Source organism: Bos grunniens, chromosome 14 (assembly GCF_055505025.1).
Source record: "Bos grunniens cultivar Pamir isolate PY7600 chromosome 14, Bosgru_T2T1.0, whole genome shotgun sequence".
In the NCBI taxonomy this organism is placed as follows: domain Eukaryota; kingdom Metazoa; phylum Chordata; class Mammalia; order Artiodactyla; family Bovidae; genus Bos; species Bos grunniens.
Genome location: NC_141178.1, coordinates 18,278,602 through 18,284,601, shown reverse-complemented (window position 1 = coordinate 18,284,601; position 6,000 = coordinate 18,278,602). Strand labels below are relative to the sequence as shown.

Sequence of the window (6,000 nt, the reverse complement as noted above, 5' to 3'; positions counted from 1 at the left end):
GAGGGAAGCGGGGCCCGGGGGAGAGAATGGCAGTTGCGGCGCTGATTCCCGGGAACCGCCGTCAAGACAGAACTGCGGAGGAGGAGTTCGGGGAAGCGGCCGTCGGGACCCCTCCTCTGCGTTCCCCCCGCCCCAGCTGAGAGGCGCCTGGGCGGCTCTGAGGAACCCTCCTCCGTGTTTCCTCTGGCCGCCGCCGCCGCCGGGAGATGGGCCTGCTCGCCCGCAGCCCTGCGCCCTATCGAGGAGTTGAAGGTACGGGCGGGTCTGGGGTGGGGTGAATGGGGGAAGGCTGCACCCGGGAGCCGGAGGGCAGGGGCGCGGTTCCCGTTTCCGACGCGGGGCTCTCCGGCCGCTCCCCGGGACGGAAATGGACTCGGAAATCCCACGGGAGAGGCGCCCCTTCTCGCACTCTGCGCGGCGGAGCCCAGGCGGCGCCGGGGGAGGGTGACGGGCTAGTGGGGGCTCAGGCCTCGCGTTGGATCCGCGCGTCCCCCTGGCTCGGCCCCGGCGCTGGCGGCCGCGCGGGCGGGAGGCGAGGCTTGGGATCCGCCCCGCGAGCCCTGTCCTCCTGGCCCGGGCAGTCTGGGGCGACGGCGGCCGACCCGGCGGTGTTGTGACGGGGGCGGAGGCGGCGCTCCCCTCAGGCACTTCCCCGGCCCCCCGGAGCAGGCGACGCGGAGGGCGGCAGCGGCGGGGAGGCGGTGGCGGGGGCGGAGCGCATTCCTGATGGGTGAAATCGGCTCTTAACGGGACCGATTTCCGGGCCTCGCTGCAAAATTCGGAGCCGGGGCCAACGCCCCCCACCCCACCCCCCACAGCCGGTGCAGCTGGAGGCCCCCCCGGGGAAAGGAGAGAGGCATGCCCAGGGGAACGTTCATCCGGGGGACGGCCACCCCCTGCAAAAGCAGAAATTAAACCGACGAAAACTGGTGTGGCCTTGGGGTAAAGTATGTCTTACGAGGGGGTCTTCCAGGATTGTCTCCTTCATGCTAAACCTTGAGAGACTTCTCCGTCTTCATCCAGCAAGTAATGCCACTGTTTTTAATTTCCAGTTTTTCCTATCATTTGAATTCCCCTCTGTCGTTCCCCACCCCCTTTCATTAATAGGGAGGAAAATAAGTTTAGGGTTCATTAACCTCGCGACAAGGGCAGTAAATAAAAGAGTGAAAAGAATGGCTATATATGGGAGAAAAAAAGATCTTATTTTTTTTCCCCATTAGCTCTTGAAGATAGAAATATACGAACGATGCTTTATTCTGGTTAATATTTACTATTCAAAACGTTGCTGAAAGTCCTGTTGGGTGGACGTTAGAAAGGACAGCTTTTAAATGCTGCTGCAGTTTTCAAACCCAGGTGTTGGCTGCAAATGCTCGTGTTAAATGTTATTAAACAGTGGAGGAATAAAGCAGTTCTTTCCTCTGATCGGTTGCCTTAAAATGTTCCTGATTTTTCCCTTTCCATTCCTTTTTTGGGGGGGTGGGGTGGGGTAAGAACATGACTGTGTTTTTATTTATACATATGTATTTTTTATTTTAACTGAATTCCTTGACCCATTTTGTTATGTGAAGTCTGATGGTATGCCCAAGTTTCATTTTCAGTTTTGCCATTAACCATCTTAATAAGCATCTTTCCACTTCGGTTTATAAGTCAAGCCATTTTTACCGTATTTGCCAGTTTATGCTTCCTTAACACCCAGCTGTCAGAACTGAATCAAAATGTAAATATTTCTATTTAGAAAATGGCGATGATCTATTGTTAACATTTCTTTTCAGACGTTCGTTGCCTGCTACTTACAATTCCATAGTAAAGATTTAGAGTCTTGGGACTTAATAAATAAACCAAATTATGCAACAGCAATAACAACAACAACAAAACCCCTTTTTGTTAGCTTTATTTCTCTTTTTATTATTGTATACAATGTAACAAATTTATATTTCATATATCCTCAGGAACTGTTTTAATATCTTAACAAAGGGTCTTTCTGAGGAAAAATTACATTTGGCCAGCTAATGTTAGTGTGTGTGCTTAGTCGCTCAGTCCTGTTGGACTCTTTGTGACCCCGTGGACTGTAGCCCACCAGGCACCTCTGTCCATGGGGATTCTCCAGGCAAGAATACGGGAGTGGGTTAGTAGTTTTTCAGTATCTGTGACTTCCAGGAGGATTCCAGTAAGGTTATATTTTAAAACTGTAAGATTATCTTAGGAGTTGAAACACAACTCAATTTTTAGTCTTCAGATAGTAGCTATTTGAAATATTGGTGTTTCTTTTGGATGGTGCTTCACCTGATCATTAGAGTTTATATAAAGAACAGCCCAATTTTACTGTCTTTAGACCAGTATTGGAATTTTTACAATTTTAATGGTATTTATAGAATTTTGGGTGCCTTTTTACTAGATTAAATGAAACAATGTTTTTCTCCTACTTAATATGTGAAGATGCTAAGTGTCTATTTATAAAGCTACTTCAGCATTTTAGTGGAAAATAAATGCACATCACAAATTTGAAATAGAGGAAGTTGTAAGGTAATATTTTTGTAGTTGTTGATTAAGACACGTGGGGTCGCCTCTCTTTAGTGGGATCAGATTGAAAGATATTTGCATGGGGTTGTTAGATGGAATTAAATATAGGTAATTTGAGACAAACTTAACATTTGAAAGAATCTCTTGTATATTATGGCAGGTTCTGATTTTAAAGCACTTAACACTTATCACAGAAATTCTTTGGTTTCTCATCATCCCTGCCCACCCCTCCCCCACCCCTCCTCAGTTTGGAGGGCACTGAGGATTGAAAATGTAGTTTCCTGAATTTTCCAAGGAGAAGAAGGAACAAATATTGTGATAACATGTAAAAATCCTTAGTCAGGTGCTAGGCAGAAAGTAAGCTAGGGATAAATTTTGTCGCATTTATATCTGAATTGCCTTCTTCCGTTTCTTCTCTACTCAGGTTATAAAGGAAATCTTAGAGAATTCTAATTTGTTTTTCTGATGTTTCTGACAAGTGACAATTGATTGTCAAACTCAGGCTGGTTTCCTGCTTACTAAGCTTTATGATCTTGTATTATTTAAGGCCCATATAAAAATTAGGCCATTTTGTACTGAAGGCCAAAAAAAAAAGTTGCATTGCTGACTTTATATTTGATTGTATTTGCATTGTACGTGGCAAACCAGCACTAGTAGTTTAATGATGGTCTGAAAGGACTCACGATCATGTGTGAAGTACTTTAGCTTAAAGGTTTGGATTTGATCTTTTTTAAAAGCAAAATGTTATTTTACTTATGGAGATCAGCTAAATTTTCCTTAGGTAATTTTTTTTTCTCCAGTCCAGAGTAATTATTATTTTTATTTGGCCTTTTAGTTTTTAAGTTATGAGGTATCAGTTTGTATATGTAGCTTTGTATCACCTTGAAGCAGCTATATATAACCACACCTGCACAGCTAAAAACCGAGGGATAGTATTCCTTTTCTAAACACATCTGTGTTTCAGGTGATGGTTGATCTCAACCAAAAACATCAGTGAAATCATTTTGGGTGTTTCAAACTTGGAAACTTTGTTTCTCAAGAGCTATCATATATCTGTAATACTTTCAGTATTAATAAAAATTAACACTTTTTGATAAAGTAGTTTTTGCTTGCTCTTTGTAGCTGTCAATAAAACCTGAACAATTATTTTGTTTATTAGTGACATTTTCTTGAAAGTTATTAGCCTAGAAAACATTATACATTTTTGTCCTGTTGATGTTACCTAATATTTTGTTTTAAAAGTCATGTACTCAAGAAATGCTACTTGTTAATTTTTTAAAAATTTCTATATGATAGTTTTTTATGTGAAAGTTTTAGTAGGACAAAACCAATAAAGAGTTGTTTAAGTCCTCAAATAAATTTGTGCATTGAATTTTGACACAAAATCCTCAGAAATCAGCCTGATTTGTTGAAGCTGAAAGAAAACTTTAAAACTTGGTCTTCGGTCCAAAAATCTGAACTCAGCCTCTTAAAATTATGTACACTTAACATTTTCAACCTCTGTCCTCTCTGGAGACCCCTGAATACTTACATAATAATGTAAGTAATATATCACAAAAATAGATGACCAGTACTATAAATGTAAGATGATTCATATTTTGTGATTTCTAAGTCAGGTATTGGCATTTGCTTCTCAAATGGTGTTCTGTTATTCTTATGCATTACCATAAGTGAGATAATACATATGACGTGTGTAGTGGAAGATAAGAGATAATGTAAACTCTGATGGTAGAGACCATTATCTTTGTTTATTCTTCAAGTCTCAGCACTTAGCATAAGGCCTGACAGTGATAGATGTTGGATTAAGTATTTGCTAACTGAATAAAGTATGTATAATGTAATTATATCATACCTATAGTAGGGCTATCTAATGGAAATATAATGAGTCATAAAGATTTTCTTTTAGTCACATTAAAAAAGTAAAAGGAAACAGATGAAATTAATTTTCATAATATGTATTATTTTAAACAACATATACAAAATACCATCTCAGCATGTATTAATGAATGACTTTACATTGTTTTATTCATACTAAGTCTTTGCTCCACTCTGTGGTTACACTAGACAGCATAGCTCTAGGAATATTTTATTTGAAATGTTTCTTTCCACAGAAATTCCTTAGTCTTTTTGATAGTCTTTTTCTAACATGTCTTTTGAATCCAAATACAGAAGCACATGTATGATTGAATTGAAATTACTGAGTTGAACTGAAAAGTTAGAATACCTGACTTCTTTCGTTCGTACAACTTTATCGAAGTGACTCTGCCTCACTTTCCTTGTTTATAAAATGAGGGAGAATATGCTATCATGTTTGATTTTATTAGTATAAATTATGTCTTTGAAGGTTCCCTGGTAGCTAATTAGTAAAGAATCCTCCTGCCAATGAAAGAAATGTGAGTTCAGTCCCTGGATTGGGAACATACCCTGGAGAAGGTAATGGCTACCTACTCCAAAATCCCATGGACAGAGGAGCCTGGCGGGCTACAGGCCATGGGGTTGCAAAGAGCCTGATGTGACTGGGCAGCTGAGCATGTGCCTGCATGCACACACACACACACACACCATGTTTCTGAAACATGTAACTACTCAGACAAGATTGTTACAAAAGAAACTTTTTCATTACTAGTAACTTGTCATAGCAGATCTCAGTGTAAAAACAGAAGGAAGAAGTACCCGTGAGGCTACTATATGTGGAGGTCCTGGTGCCTCCCACACTGGAGTAAGTTACAGTGGATAAATTGATACAAAATGCTCTTATATTGAGTCAAGAGAGGTGACTAGGTCTACTCCAGAACAAAATGTTAAACCTCTTATCTATTTAAATATTGCCTGAACTAGTTTATCCTTCAGTTTTTGTTTATATGAATAACCAACACTTCTTATATAGGCATCCTTAAAATCATGAAATAAGTCCTTTGGAGGTAGAGGGTGGGGACTGATTACGTGCATATAAATGGGGAAAATGACTCTGTCATCACAGGATATGTACAGTGTTGCACAATGACTCATTCTTTTATCTAAACTAGCGGTTGCAGTGGTTACCTGGTAAGCAATTATGCATAGCCAAATATAGCTAAATCAAATACATAGGCAAACTGAATAGATATCTCCTGATAGCCATATGCTTTCATTAAAAATAATGATTTATTAAAATTATAGATGAACATCCCTTAACTTTTTGCATAAACATAGCACACTTTACTGATAATTTCTGGAATCATGCAGTAGATTATGCGGTAGCCCTCAAAAAGATAGGTTCACATGCTAACCTCTCAAACCCATGAATGACACCTTATTTGAAAAAAGTCTTTGCAGATGTAATTAAGGATCTTGAGATGAGGAGATCGTCCAAGCTATCCAAGGGGTCCAAAATTCAATGACAAGTTGCCCTTAGAAGGGAAAATCAGAGGGAAATTACAGACAAGACAAAAGAGAGGGAGATAGTTTGACCGTGGAGGGAGAAATTGGAGTGATGTGGCC

At 40.7% G+C, this 6,000-nt stretch overlaps 1 protein-coding gene across 2 annotated transcripts in view; it reads left to right on the top strand.

Annotated features, from left to right (window-relative positions):
* Positions 1-6,000, top strand: part of RNF19A (ring finger protein 19A, RBR E3 ubiquitin protein ligase) — a 55,399-nt gene continuing 49,399 nt past the window's right edge. Inside the window, exon 1 of one of the 2 annotated variants that reach the window (XM_086336145.1) lies at positions 1-252. The gene's annotated coding sequence lies outside the window, so the exon portion shown is untranslated. Of the gene's footprint in view, positions 253-536; positions 1,027-6,000 lie in introns of those variants that run through there. The other variant, XM_086336146.1, reaches the window with a different exon arrangement.